The sequence below is a fragment of the Chelonia mydas genome, chromosome 11 (assembly GCF_015237465.2).
Source record: "Chelonia mydas isolate rCheMyd1 chromosome 11, rCheMyd1.pri.v2, whole genome shotgun sequence".
Taxonomy (NCBI): Eukaryota; Metazoa; Chordata; order Testudines; family Cheloniidae; genus Chelonia; species Chelonia mydas.
The window spans coordinates 73,880,397-73,896,184 of record NC_051251.2 but is presented as its reverse complement, the minus strand read 5'-3'; the positions used below and the strand labels follow the sequence as shown (position 1 = coordinate 73,896,184).

Below are 15,788 nucleotides of genomic sequence, written 5' to 3'. Positions count from 1 at the left end.
AGTTTGTTGGGCATCAACAGCTGTTTGGAGGTTTTATGTGAAAGCTTGTAATAAGACACAACAAACTGGCTTATAGCAAGAAATTAAAAACAACTCCTGTACTGGAATACACTGGTTAACTGTCAATTAAAAAACCTCTTGCACTTGCAAAGGCTTCTTATAAAGATTGCAACTGGGAAGAGAGAATTCTGCATCTTCACTTATATAGGATTTTAAAAAGCCTGTTTTTTAATCAAGATTTTCCTGCTGGTTATTTTTAATCAGGAACCTGTTTGCAGTTTCCCTTTCCCTGAACATCATTTAAGCATATTAGGTAGATCATGTGATTGTAGCAGCTTGAATTTAGGTGGCTCATTCTGAACAATGGAGTACTCGTACGGTATCAGAGGGGTAGCCATGTTAGCCATGTTAGTCATACAGGGGTAGCCATGTTAGCCATGTTAGTCATACAGGGGTAGCCATGTTAGTCATACAGAACATCTGAAAATATGGCTTATCCAGCAATGTTCTAATAAACTTCTGTTTGCATTCAGGGGAAACTTGAATCCTGTGATTCTCGCTTAAATGCCCTTAAAAAATCTCACTGAAAATTTGTTGTCGCAGAGCAGATCTCTGTGTGGTTCAGAGGAAACAAGCCAAAGACGTTCAGGGCTTGTATTTTAGACAAGCTTTGTGGCACTCCTTTTCCTTGAATTGGTGTCTTTCACAAAAGCAGATAACTAGGCAACATCAAATCACATTTTTAAAATGGAAACTTCACTATTGAATAGCAAAAGCTTCTTTTGGTGGTTTCAGGCTTAGGAACTAAATTATTCGTAGACAAAATGGGTCGAAATGTGTAATAACTCACATCTTTGTCATTTAATAGGAGTGGTGAATGTTGAGGATTAGGTGTAAACTTTAGCTCACTTCATCGGATGAATGCATCCAATGAAGTGAGCTGTAGCTCACGAAAGCTTATGCTCAAATAAATTGGTTAGTCTCTAAGGTGCCACAAGTACTCCTTTTCTTTTTGCGAATACAGACTAACACGGCTGTTACTCTGAAACCGGTGTAAACTTTGTTCGTTATCATGAAGAAAGGATGTAGTTGAGTAATGGCTCCCCCAATCTAGCGTGTGCAGGGTTTCATTTGTGACTGTTCCCTCTGATAGAATTGAAAAAGCTCTTTTCAAAACTCCTACCTAATTTTGATATCACTATGGAGAATGGGAAAATATTGGACCCCAAAGAGAGAAACTTTGAGTTTTACTGGAATTCACATGATCATGGGAGCTGCCTAATGAACTAATTAAAAGTGAATAAATCATAAAATTAGGGTTGAACTTTTCAAAACCATTTAGAGCATTTTGAAACATCAGCTATTAAGTCTGATGTATCATAGAATCATAGACTATCAGGGTTGGAAGGGACCTCAGGAGGTCATCTAGTCCAGCCCCCTGCTCAGAGCAGGACCAATCCCCGACTAAATCCCCTGGATTGCTTTGAATAGCTCAGTCAAGGTTTCCTCAAATTCAGGTATGTTCTTTGTTGTAACTTCACAGTGAAAGTTGCTCATAACATTGTTTGAGGAAAACTTAAAATAGTGCTGTCGAACGAGAGCTTGCTGTGACAGAGAGACGGGTTTAGACGTATTTAAATTGCCACTTTGATCCTTTGTAAATCATCCCATAATCTGCCATGTTAAAGTTTTGATAACTAAGTTCCCGTAGTTTAAACTAGCAGCCATGCAGAGTCTGTACAGAAGCCAGCCGACAGGAAGAGAAGCGGCAGGTGGACAAGAAATTATATTAAATGGAAAATTTTAGGCTTAAACAAGGACAAAGCAAGGATGGCAAATGCTGCGTGGGTGAGGGAGGGGACTGAAGTTAGGTTGAGGTCCAAGAAAGATGCTGGGTTCCTGAATCCTGCACAGGGTTATATATTGTGGTGCATGGAGGTGGGGGAAGGCCAGGAATCAGGTTTTCAAGTTTTCTTTCCTTCCTGCCACACCATTCCAGCTCTGCTGCTCTATTGTTAGGGTGACGGAGAGCTGCCAGGCGCATCCCTCTGCTCCGTGGATGAAGATTTCTGACAGGAGCAACATTTTTAGCTGAAGTGGCTTAAAGCTGTAGCGTCCCCTTCTGCTTTGATAACTTATGAAGTCTAGCAGAGATGCAGGCTGTGGAGTGAACGTGGAGAGGCTTTGCCTAGGAACTAGCTCAGATCTGCAACAGGCATTTTCAAGACTCTTTATTGTCCACTTGAGCCAGGGCGTCTCCTTGCTCAGTTGTGCAGTTCCTAACACCCCTGACTACGCAGAAGTAGCAAAACATCAGTCTGTTACTACTGGCATGGACCGTTCGCCTCAGTGGGGAGAATGAGAATGAAGAGGAGTAGGGGGAAGGGTTTTACACAGGCCAGGATTCTCATTCGTGCAGAAACCTGGTGTAGTCTTGCCCCCATCTCTGCTCCCAGCCACGTATGTTCCATTCTTCTCCAGTCAATGAGAGAATATTCTGTCCCTGCACTTCCTCTCTATGCTTCCCAAGAGACTGAAAGGCCTTCCTTCCCTTTGCTTAATATATCAGCTTTTTGTTACTTCGAGTACAGGTGCTACTTTATTTTATTTTTTGCATCATAGGACTGGAAGGGACCTTGAGAGATCATCTAGTCCAGTCCCCTGGCCTCCAGGTAGGGCTAAGTATTACCTAGACCACCCCTGACAGGTGTTTGTCCCACCTGCTCTTAAAAATCGGCCATGGCAGGCACTCCATCTGCCTTTTACCTAACTACCTGTTTAGACTGCAGTTTAAATTGCCATCCACCAGAGAAAGGATCCTCTTCATACCTGCTTGTGGCGTTCCTCCAGTTGGGTCTTTAAGTGCAGGCAACAATCTTGCTTGAGCCTGTGGGAGTGGGCCTGTGACTGGGACACGAAGTTCCATTCACCTTTGTACAGAAGGGCATTGATAGGAATGGAAAATGGCATCCCAAATGCTGAACTGCCTCGAGATCGTTGAAAAGCTTCAATGCACAAGCTCTTACTCAAAGGAAAAGCAACCCTTAAGAAGGGTTCTTGCTGAGAAGGCCTCTGCTCAAAAGGAAAAGGATATGGATGCATTTTAAAAAAAAAAAAAAAACCTGGTATGTAATAAAAGAACAAAGAAACACAAAGTCTACTTTAAGGAAGGGACAGGTAGAAAGGAATTCAGACAAAATCCTTGATGCGGAAAGCCAAATGGGGCAGGCTACTCAAGGGCCGTGAGCTATTTTTATAGCTGAAAAGAGAAATATTGTTAGGTGCGGGGCAGTACTGTGAGATCAAACCACTAATCCAAAGGGAACAGATGTAGGATGTAAGAATGCCAAGATGAACCTCTGTTTCCCATTGACAGGCCAGTTTAATCCATCCCTAACTTCAGCACCGTCTGGTGATCATGACCATTCCCCAGGGCTCTCCCAGACTCTCTTCTGCTTCAAAAGCAAAAACAGGTTTGGGGGTTCCCCCCCTCTTTGCTGCTGAGGGAATTCTTCATTCAAAATTGAGGGTGGCGTTTTCAGGCAAATGAGCATCTAAAAATGGAAGAGAGAATTTGAAAAAATCCATGGGCTCCCATCTTTCTGCAATCTTACAGGGATATACTTGCAATCAGTTCTTTCCTTCAGGCCAAATTCTGTTCCTCAATGTGGGCCCTCGCAGATGTTCAGCAGATGTATTTTTCCCTTTACTTATTTCCTAGGGGTACCAGAATCCCTGGCCTCTTGGGGAATTATTGAGCTTCCTCTAAAAATAACCAAGTTTGTCTTGCTTTTTGAATGCAGCTTTTTTTAAAGTCCTGATCCAGAAAGTGAGACATTACACAGGCAGTTTCGCTTGGAGCAGGGTCGTCCAACCCTCGCCAGTGTGGGTTGGTTTTTTTAAATAATTCTTAGTTACATAGAAGTTTCCTGATCCCTGTGAACTGTGCGCGCAGCTCACACGTGCAAAGAAGCGTACAAAACGAAGCCAGGAACCCAATTAGGAGGATGGCAGGAGAGATCGGAACAGTCTTATGTAACTTTAGAAGAGTTCAGAACCACTGGAAGGGTTTATAGCTCAGAGAGTCTATTGCCTGCTGTTATCCCAGCTGTCAAAGACTGAATCCCAAAAGTTGAAAAGTGACGGCTAGGAGCTTTTGGGTCCCAGCTAGAGGCACCTTGGGCCGGTGTTCAGTTTTTGGATGCCTGATTTTTCATGGCATGCTGACCAAAGGACCCGGAATCACTAATCTGCTGAAAATTTCGGCTGGAGCTTTCTGGTTAAAACAGATCCAGCTCGAAGTAAACAGGACTTAAAAAGTCAGCTGCCACCTGAGCTCTGCAAAAACCACTCTGGCTAAAGGTCTGCGTTCCCAGCCGAGCTTACTTGGGCAATGGGCACCGCAGTCTGGGCCACCGGGTTAGCCTAGCCTGGATGTGAGCAGCCACATGGCAAGGCCCTGCCCAAGGTACTGTGTCCTCCTCACGGGTGCTGCGCTCGCTGGGTGCGTTGCTAGGACTTCTGGGGACATATCCCATGGTTCTTTGTGCTGCTCTGATCCCCATCCCCCCTCCCTCCCCCCCCACCCCCCCACCGGTGAATTGTGGACTAGGTGTCTGTCCTTCTGGCCATGTGGGGGAATTGTGGGAAGGCACTGGAGGACTGTCAGCACTGAGTGATTTAGCCTGCGTCCTTGCTGCAAAGTGGGCGCGTTACCAGTCGGAGCGTAAGTGGCACCACGCTCCAGCCAGGCCAGTTTGCCCAAGTTTAAAGCACCACCAAACTCAGGTGAAAGGGGTTTTATGTGTGGACAGAGGGGTGGGGAGTGAGGGGCATAACCGTCCAGACTAAGTGCGGGGAGGACGTATCCTGAGTGGTAAACTGGATAGAGTTTTTGCTGCTGCTGTGATCTGTGCTGGCTACTGCATTTCCAGGTGAAGTATAAGATGCTGACTTGACTTGAAAAGCCCTAAATACTTTGGATACCTCAAAGATTGCGTCTTTTCCAGTGTGTTCCTGGGGCAGTTTGGATCATCTGAGTTGCTCCAGCGAACAGCCCCTCTTGCTATAAATGAGACAGAGCTGGTGGCAAGACATCCTCGTGGCAGGGGGGTTTGGCCCTGGACTGTACATTCCTCCCTGTGGTTCCTCTAGGCCTGGATTTGGTGACATTAGGGTGTGCTGCGTGACTTTGCTGACTGGGGAAGTTGTGTGAGTGTGGAGGTGGGAAGGTAGAAGGTTCTCTGGCAGTGGTTTTCAAACTTTTTTTCTGGTGACCCAGTTGAAAAAAATGGTTGATACCTGCAACCCAATGGAGCTGGGGATGAGGGGCTTGGGGTGTGGGAGGGGCTCAGGGCTGGGGCAGAGGGTAGGGGTACACAGGTGACGGCTGTGGGGTGGGGCCGGGAATGAGGGGGGCAGGGGGTTGGAGTGCAGGAGGGGGTCAGGGCTCTGATCTGGGGGTGCAGGTTCGGGGGTGGGGCTGGGGATGAGGGGTTTGGGGCGCTCAGGGCTGGGGCAGAGGATTGGGCACAGGCTTACCTCGGGCAGCTCCCGGTCAGCGGTGCAGCGGGGGTGCTAAGGCAGACTTCCTGCCTGTCCTGGCACTGTGGACCGCCCTGCGCCCCGGAAGCAGCCAGCAGCAGGTCCGGCTCCTAGGCAGAGGCACGCAAGTGGCTCCACCCAGCTCCCATCTGCAGGTACTGCCCCCCAGCTCCCATTGGCTGGGAACCGGCCAGTGGGAGTGCGGAGCCAGTGCTAGGGGCAGCTTGCAGAGCCCCGTGTGCCCCCGTCTAGGAGCCAGACATGCTGCTGGCTGCTTCCAGGGCACTGCGCAGTATCAGAACAGGTAGGATCTACCCTGCCTTAGCCTGGCAGCACCTCCAATGGGACTTTTAACAGCCCGGTCGGAGGTACTGACCAAAGCTGTCATGACCCACAGTTTGAAAACCACTGCTCTATGGGGTTAAGAAGGTGGTTATGATTTTGTCTTAGAAACAGCCTGTTTTCAGTGTAGTTTTGTTTAATGGATGTAAATGGACTCTTTATAAGACTGAAATACTATATTTACTCATCTTCTTAAATGCTTCAGGAGCTCTTATAGTTTGCTTTATTGCATTGAAGAACTGTAGTAGTTAAATGGGTTTTACTTTGGACTCATTGTCTTTGGCTCTAAAGGGCTGTGCCTCACCTAAGTGAGAAGGAAAGGATGAAAACGCTCTCTGTCTGAGTATTCACAAGATAATGAAATAACAGTGAGAATTGCTAGTTGCAAAAGCCTACTGCTCCCAAAGAGTCTGAAATCTCTTGGATCGCTAGTACCAACCCCAGCCTTCTGCTCGAAGGCTTCAGTCCACTTAAGGTTTTTGACTGTGAAAGATCCTATTGATAAAAGGTGGGATCGCATCCTAGAGAAAGTGGACACCTCTTCAGAAATCAGAGTTTTAGATGTATAATCCTCCTGTGCTTCCAGAGCTTGATCTAAGGAAAGACCCAAGGCATGAGAATTCAGGGGTAATATTTTTTTAAAATTTAAAAAATGGTGATTTCTCTTGGATCCATTGATATGATTTTTCTTTTCTGTCCAGTATCTGATCACAAGAAGAACCTCTTGGATTAAACTCTGATCTCACATTTCACTTCAAAATTGTTTTTTGGTTTGGAAAAGGAATAAAGGCTTCTCTAATCCTAAAGTCAAGAAAAATGACTTTCCAAAAGTGAAGGAGCAATGTGCAAAACTAGCGACCTATAAATAGTTTGGAATGGAAGTACTTCTCAAAACAATGAGTGGTAAAGTTTGCAGGTGACACGCAGATTGGGGGAGTGGTAAATAATGAAGAGAAGGGGTTGCTGATTCAGAGCCATCTGGATCACTTGTTAAGCGGGGCTCAAGCAAACAATTTGTTTTAATATGCCGAAATGCAAATAGATGTATCTAGGAACAGAGTGTAGACTGTATTTACAAGATGGGGGAACTCTCTCCTGGGAAGGAAGGACTCTGGGGTCATGGTGAATAATCAATTGAACATGCCCTCCCAGTGCTATGCGATGGCCAAAAGGGCAAGTGCAATCCTTGGATGCACAAACAGGATTCTTGAGTAAGGGTGGAGAGAATTTTTTTTAATCTCTGTATCTGGCAATGGTGCATGCCGGTACTGCTGGAATCCTGTGTCCAGTTCTGGTGTCCGCAGTTCAAGAAGGAGGTTGATAAATTGGATGATATGAATGATAAATTTGATCATTCTTGTGGAAGAGCCACAAGAAGTGGAAGTTTTAGAAACCGTGCCTTATAGTGATGGACTCAAAGAACTCGGTATATTTAGCTTCATAAAGAGAAGGTTGACTTGATTAGTCTATAAATACCTACATGGGGGAAAATATTCCTCAGTGGGCCTAGCAGAGAAGGTCGAACATGACCCAATGTTTGGAAGCTGAAGCTAGACAAATTCAGACTGGAAATAAGGGGTAAAATTTTAACAGAGAGAGTTATTAACCACTGAAAGAATTTACCAAGCGTTGTGGTAGATTCTCTTTCACTAGCTATTTTTAAATCAAGATTGACTGTTCTGAAAAAGCTCGGCTCTAGTTCCATAAGGAATTATTCTGAGGGAGTTCTCTGGCCTGTATTATGCAGGAGATCAGACTAGATGATCGCACATCTTGGGCCTGGGCATTCGACTCTCTAAGTTGATGAGGCAAAAAAGTGAACTTCGTGTCATCATCCAGGCTTCTTGATAATAGTCAGTTTTTCATCTAGCATTAGCAGTAATGCCTGAGGAGGAAAAGGGACAGTCTTCAGAAGCTAGGCCATCCACTCAAATAGATAACTCTTTCACAACCTCCCCTGCAAAGATGATGTCAAAATCAGAAAAGACACTTGTTAGGGGGCTTATTCCTTCACCCTCTCACATCCCTGGTCCTTCTTGCATAAACAGAGAGCAACAATACCCTAAGTCCGAAGGTGCAAACAATTCAATGTTTATTGGGGTGATCTTCCAGCAAGCTTAAATCAGTTTCTTTTTCCTTATTTTCGAATCCCAACTTACTTCCTGTTTTCCCCTGATTTATATAGTAATATTCTTAGCTATATGTAACATAATTAGCTAACCCAATTATATTCCACCACCTACATTAGTTTACACCCAACAAAATTAATTATACAGCAAACAAAAACAATTACAAAACCAGACAAAAACCATGCAAATAAACAACAACAAAGTAAAAACTATAATAACAAAACAATACAAAAGTAAAAATTTTACAACTACATCTATAAAAACATAAGGGTTTCCCAACTGTGTTTATTAAGTAAAGTTCTTATCAAACAAAAACCATTAAACTAAATTTCCTTTTACATCTTCTAGGCTCTTCCCTTTCTCTGAAGGTAATAAATCGAGTCACCTTTCTAACAGCCCCAGATTGCCTTATTTCAATCTAACTAGTTTGAAATGTAAGAATGTAACCATACTTTACCCAGTTTATGGCTGCTCCCACTGCTTCGCCAAAGGCCTTAGCTTAAAAACAGGGCCTCAGACTGTCTCAGTAAAAAAAAAAAAAAAAAGGCCCTTACACAAGCAAACAGCAGTTTTAATTCTTTCTTTTATACCTCTTTAACCAGCTAAATAATAATCATTAGACCTACTTTCTTAGAGTACAGGCCTTTACAGAACAGGCCTGAATATCTATATCCTAACAACACTGGCATGTCTCAGTCTAGGAAGAGCAGAAAATAAGTTCCTGACTCGGTGAAGCCCTAAAGCATGTGCTGAAGTGCCCTGCTCAGCTGAGGCCTACGGGTGGTACCCAGACCCACTAAAGACAAAGGGCACTGCAGAATCGGTTCAGAACAGTAGAGCAATTCTGGTTTCCTTCGGTATTAAGATGCCCAGCGTGCTCCTAGTTCAGAGGCCTCGTACGTACTCACGGTCCACGTCAGGCCTCGGTTAGAGAATGGGTAACACTTTCTGAGGTGGCATTTTTCGAAGTGACATAGGCACTTATCTGCTTCTTAACATTTTGCCCAGCAGCTCAGCATGTCCTACAAGCTGAAGTTGCTGCTAGAAAGAGCAATGAAGTGAAACTCCAGTGGATTCACTAAGCAGTAACTACACTGCCAGGCTCTTCAGAGTTGTATCTGTGAGATAATGACTTCCCTTTGGAATTTCTGGTGTTTTTATCATTCTAGCCCTTTCTAGCGATATGTTGCTTTCCTGAAATTCAGTATTTCAGGGTGCTACTAGTTATGCTAGAAGAGAAGAAAATCACAGCGTGTTATAACTTCTCTTGCACAGTACGATGGTTAGCCCAGTACTGAGGTTTATACAAAAAATGAATTTTCCATCCCATTAAATCCGGCCGTTTGCATTGTTGTTGTTGAACTCAGACCTCTGGAAACGTGTTCTGGCACTGCTGATGTCCTCAGAGTAACAGGTATGTTCTAGGGACAAAGTAGGCACAGACCTCATGCTGCAGCTTCGGAGTAGCAGAGAGGTGAAGGCGGCCTCACGCCTCCTTTGCACCATCTGCATTCTGGGCTGGTGCGGGGCCAAAACTGCTATGGTGTAAGTTTGAGCAGGTCGCCATAGTGCTGGGTGCTACCAGGCTTGCTCCCTGGGGCAGCGTCGGGTCATGCATGTGGCCCTACTGTGTGCATGCCGGGGGAATTCTCTCCTGACCAGCTGAGGCCCCTATATGCTGATACTGTTATATAGGGGCCAGGGTGGAGGCAAGACCCAACTAAGAATTAAGGGGCCTGATGCAGTTCACACATGATTGTTGGTGGGAATCTTTCCACTGGGAAAAAATCAGGCCCTAGATGATTGTCCCAATGCATCGAACATGCATGAGCTGAGAAGGCAAAGGAATAGCTTGCCCATGACCTCCCATCCCAAGGGCACTGCAGCAGCGTTCTACCCACCTCTTGGGCTTAGCCCCAGTCAGCTGAAGTAGCCCAAAGCTGCAGAGCAGCAACATGGGACTCTCTCCAAAGCTTCTCAACGTTAATATGGACATAGAACATCTGCACATGTGGTTTTGGCTGCAAGGTTCTTAGTGTTTAAATTCCAGGAGGAAGCTACATTCCTCAATCAGGCAAAATGATGCCACAGCACTTGTTTAGCACAGGTGAAATGCACAAAATAAAAGGTATGGGGTAGTAGCCCTCTCTGACCCAACTGCTGGTTATAATCAAAGGGCAGCTGCTTTTGATGCTAAGCTTTTAGGTTCTCCCATTACTTGTGCAGAGGGTAAAGGTTCCTGTGTCCCAACATAGTTGTTTATAATCATGCTTTCATTTAGAACTGTTCCAGAATCTACACTTCCTGTTTTAAAAAATAAATATCCTCCCGTGCTTCTGACTGATTGTGAAAATCACTTTCACAGTGTGTCCAGCGTACCTGACACTGGGGGACCTGCCACAGTTACCAGACAGCCTAGCAGCAGATGACCTCTGTCCTTTCGGACAGCATGAGGAGTATGCTTATGTCAGCAGGGCACTAATTCAGTGTGGACATTGGAAAGCTAATGGCCTTCTCCAGCCTGGGCTGTACTGGCAGATCCTGCAATGGGGTGGGGTGGGGATGTTAGATGGGGTGGGATCTGAGTTACCCAGGAAAGAATTTTCCGTGGTATCTGGCTGGTGAATCTTGCCCATTTGCTCAGGGTTTAGCTGATCACCATATTTGGGGTCGGGAAGGAATTTTCCTCCAGGGCAGATTGGAAGAGGCCCTGGAGGTTTTTTGCCTTCCTCTGTAGCATGGGGCACGGAGGATTCTCTGCTCCTTGAAGTCTTTAAACCATGATTTGAGGACTTCAGTAGCTCAGACATAGGTGAGAGGTTTTTTGCAGGAGTGGGTGGGTGAAATTCGGTGCCTGCGTTGTGCAGGAGGTCGGACTAGATGATCAAAATGGTGCCTTCTGACCTTAGTATCTACGAATCAGCTAGTGACTGTCAAGGTATTTTGGAGTGTGGACTAAGGAGTATTGCCCTCCTAGCTGAAATTTACGGTCACTTCTGCCCATGTCCAAAGGTGGAGAGAGAGAGAGATGTATTCTCCAGTGCGCAAAGCATGGCTTGTCTCCAACCCCGTCGCTTCCCCCTGCCCTTGGCCACAGGGCAACTGGGCGTGTTCAATACAAAAGTCCATAGCGCCCTGAAAATCAAAAGCTTGGGCAGAGTAGAACTAAAGTGATGATACTATAAAACGGGGAGGGATGCTATGCTGGGGGGCAGGAGGAGGGGAGAGGGTGTGGGATTGGGGCCATGTCAAGCTGGATTTCCTGTTGCATAACTTGGGTCTGGCATGCTGAATGGAAAACGTGGCCTCATTGATAACATCTGCTTAGGTAAGAACTTACTTCAAAGACATCAGTAGCCAGGAGTGGAGCAGAAGTGTCACATGACACCAGGGGGCCGCAGTTTCTAATGCAGGGGGCGGGGGTGAACTCACATCCCAGCTGTCTGGCTAGAGCTCCTGGCCCTAGAGAAATCCAATGTACAAAGCAGAGTAACATCCCCCTTCCTTCCTGGATTGTTCTCAAAGGCAGTGGGTGGTTTTTCCATCATAGCTTTACTTTAGATCACTCCTTTATTATTTAGTATGCATCCGATGAAGTGAGCTGTAGCTCACGAAAGCTTATGCTCAAATAAATTGGTTAGTCTCGAAGGTGCCACAAGTACTCCTTTTCTTTTTGCGAATACAGACTAACACGGCTGTTACTCTGAATCCTTTATTATAGCATCTCTGTAGAGCGCTGGGTATTCTAATAGTGAAAATTACTGTACCACCACTGCCTCCCCTGCTAGCTACCTTTATTTACGGCACTGCAGAAAGATGGGACGCGGACTAATATGTAGTAATGTTCTCCAATGCGTCACAATGCTTTGAACCTCTGGAGTGCTGGGCAACTTCAATGGCATCAGGAGTCATTAACTAAGACAAAATATTCTGCATTCCATAACTACTTCCATCTGGGCTGGTAGGGCGGTTGGCACCGAGGAGTGGGTGTGAGTTCACCATGACCACCTAGCAAGTCAGTGTCAGAGCCATGAGCAGGACACCAGGGATCAGCCAGGACAACAGGTCAGCTGCGTTGCAAACTTCGTCACTTCTCTCACACCAAGTGCATCTTCCCATCCTCTAGGCAGGATGCCAGCCGCGTCGCTGACCATATGAGCCGATGGAGAATCAGGCCCCTGGCTTTCTCACCCTCTGCAATTAGCGCTGTCTCCTTTGGGGATACAAATGGATTTTCCATAAATTGAAATGAGTCTTGCGTGCGGAGAAGAGTCACTAAATTAATCTGAGGAGGGGAGGTGAAATTTGCATGATTCTGCAAACACCATCGTGTTGCTAAATAGCAGCCAAAGCTTTGTACTGAATTCCCCTCTGGGCAATCCACTCCCCTTTTGCTCAGATGCTATTTTCCATGATTAGAAGATTGGAAATGGGATTCTGCCTTTCTGAGCTGGGATGCAAATGCTGTCTCTCTAGATGTCTTTTAAATGTGTTTTTGTCTGCACTGCTTTGAAATATCATTTGAATATCAAACCCCGTTCTGTGCGGCGCTGCATGCTAGTCTGGTAGCAGGGATGAGAGGAGCTCTGAGGGTAATGAATACTTTGAAGACCGTTGTCAGTGTAGTGCTTTCAAGCAGTGACAATAATAGTACAGCCATGTTCAGGCCACTGATTTATCCTGATGTCTGTGGAAACCAGAATATTTTGAGTGTATTTTAAGAGATGAATCTGTGTTTTGCTATCTTGTATTGAGGTCGGGGGAGGGGCAAGTGTAGCTAGAAAAAAGCCTGATTCGGCATTAAGGTCTGTTGTGACCCTGTTAATCCCAGCTGGACCAGTAATCGCTTTGAAAGCAAAGGTATCTGTGATTTAATTGTATGTGTTTTTGCAGCAAAGGGGATGAGCTGTCCAAAGGCCAGAGATGATCTGGAGCAGTTGCTCTTGCTGTCCTGATTTGTGGGCCTTTGCGGAGGGGGGTGTGTGAGAGAGACTCATGGACTCTTTCTGATATAGATGCACAAGGACGAAACATCACTCTGCTGCTGTGAACGTGTCCTGCCCCACACGCCCCCGGGTGCCTCTCACGTTTTTCACCGCTCTCAATCCTGTGTGTCACACTTGAGCTGCTAGTGCTGTGGTTCTACAATCTTCCGTTCGTCTCTTAGAGACTCTCCCTCCTGGCCCCTTGCTCATTCATGCCCAGCCTTGCCTGCAGACCACCCACCCAGGCCGGCCCTCGCTGTTCTGTCCTGCTCGGCGGCAGGCTCCGCTTGGCCTTCCCCGTGCTCGGGAACAAAGCAAGGAAGCTCCCTGTAGTGCTGCAGCACAAGGGTTCGCTATGAGCCAGAGGCCTGAGTCTCCCCGGCCTTGCAGCATGGCTCGTTGTTCCCCCGTGCGTAATGGGTGTAAAACTCCACCCTTCTGATCTGCTGGTGTCGTGCCTCGGCTGCGCTCCCACAGCTCCCGTACGCATGACAACAGGAGGCCCCAGGCAGAGGACAGTGGTCACGTAGAGAGAGAAGAACCCGCTTTGATTCACTCTTGGGATTCAGCCCAAGGGGGCTGCCTTCGCTGGCTGGGAATCCCCAGCCGTATTTACTGGGGTATTTACAGGGCCCTGATGGCCCTGGCCTGGTTTTAGTGCTGGACAGACTCTGGAAATTAGAATTCTTGTCTCCTTTTTAATCTATCAAGTTCTTTCACTTATTGCATCGTTCCCTTCAGCATTCTGCAGAAGGGGCAAGGTGGGGGCAGGGGTTGGTCCCATAATCCCCTTCTCTCTCCTCAACCCATCACCCCATCTACTTGGATTGTGGCTGCTTTTCTCGGTCACCCACCCTCCCTTCTCTGTCTCTACTCCAAGCCTCTTCTGTGAACGCTAAGTCTTCAGCTGGCTTTACTTTGCTGCCCTGGCCTGGCTTCGCTTTCAGCCATGTTCCCATCAGGGGCTCGTGACTCGCACCCTCAGTACAACAGCACGTTTGTGCTGACTTTTTATATATTTTGATCTGTCCTCACACTTTCCTTTCACAATTTTGGTGCCTTTATGTATCTATAACTCATAATATGCTAGCTGTAGCAGGAGGGTGAAGCTGCCGCTGGTTAAGGGACAGCTGGGGTTTTAGCACCGAGAGAAGCAATCCAGGGCTGGCGGAGAAGTACCTGAGCTGGGTGTTTCTGCTAAAATGATCAGAGGTGACATGAGCGACATGGATATTCTAGTCATCTGTAGGTTTCAGAGTTAATCCACTGAGATGAATTGGGGCCGTTCACACTTCTAGATACATATTGCTTTGGGTTGCTCCTAAGACTTGGTGGCATCCATGTACTCGTAGTTCATCTGGAAAAGTCTCTTTCCCTGCCAGGAAGGCTCGAAACATCCAGAAAAGCTGAGATCCTGTGGCATGCTCCTGCAAGGAAGAGGGGGTCCTTCCGCGAATTCTGTGGACTCCACAGACATCAGTAATATGCCTCTTACTTAAAAACTGGTTTAAGATCTGCAGTTGCAAGGAGTTTCACAGGCGCCCTAAAACAAGTATTGTAATTATGGCTGTCTGTAAGAGAATAATTTACTAATTTTCATTAATTGATGTGTAAGCACCCATGGGTGTGCACGCTGGGTGTGTTTGTGGATGTAAACATAGTCAGGATGAGCTCTACCCTGACATCTGGTGGTGAGTTATGGTAGATTGTGGAAAAGAACTTCAGGGGCTGATCTCATTTGCATAGGCACACCCACCCCGCCTAGATGGTCACTTTGGCTGCTGTAGGAGCCCCAGTTTCTTTGTTGTTGGGGCAGGAAGAATAAACTGTTGTTGTTCTGATTATGTGAATCAAGGACAGTGGACCTGTACTTGGCCTTTTGTTATGATGGAGGGACTCACCATCAACTAAGCAGACCCTTGCTAGGCAAGGGTCATGGGTTCCAAAACCCAGTGAATTTAGAGAGGCTGGGGACAGGTATTAATGCCTGGTGGTATGGGCCCCTGGTGAGGGCCTTACATGCCAATTGCATCTTCTCCTCTCTCCATTATGGAATATCAGAGCTAGTTTTGATTCCACTAGGAGTCTAGTTACAGGCTGCTGAGCTGAATTCACTTTGGGCCAATGGTGCACCAGCAGAGAGGCTCCCCTACTACAAGCTGAAATCACTAAAGAGCTGAAATCACTGAGCGTTGTGTCATAGGGGCCGGTTTTGTTCAATATCTTCATAAATGATCTGGAGGATGGTGTGGATTGCACTCTCAGCAAATTTGCAGATGATACTAAACTGGGAGGAGTGGTAGATACGCTGGAGGGCAGGGATAGGATACAGAGGGACCTAGACAAATTGGAGGATTGGGCCAAAAGAAACCTGATGCGGTTCAATAAGGATAAGTGCAGGGTCCTGCACTTAGGACAGAAGAACCCAATGCACAGCTACAGACTAGGGACCGAATGGCTAGGCAGCAGTTCTGCGGAAAAGGACCTAGGGGTGACAGTGGACGAGAAGCTGGATGAGAGTCAGCAGTGTGCCCTTGTTGCCAAGAAGGCCAATGGCATTTTGGGATGTATAAGTAGGGGCATAGCGAGCAGATCGAGGGACGTGATCGTTCCCCTCTATTCGACATTGGTGAGGCCTCATCTGGAGTACTGTGTCCAGTTTTGGGCCCCACACTACAAGAAGGATGTGGATAAATTGGAGAGAGTCCAGCAAAGGGCAACAAAAATGATTAGGGGTCTGGAACACATGACTTATGAGGAGAGGCTGAGGGAACTGGGATTGTTTAGT

The 15,788-nt window shown here is 46.4% G+C and overlaps 1 protein-coding gene across 7 annotated transcripts in view; it reads left to right on the top strand.

Moving 5' to 3' along the window:
• The window catches only part of SH3BP4 (SH3 domain binding protein 4), a 147,789-nt gene that overhangs the window by 115,011 nt on the left and 16,990 nt on the right, over positions 1-15,788 (top strand). The window lies entirely within an intron of this gene.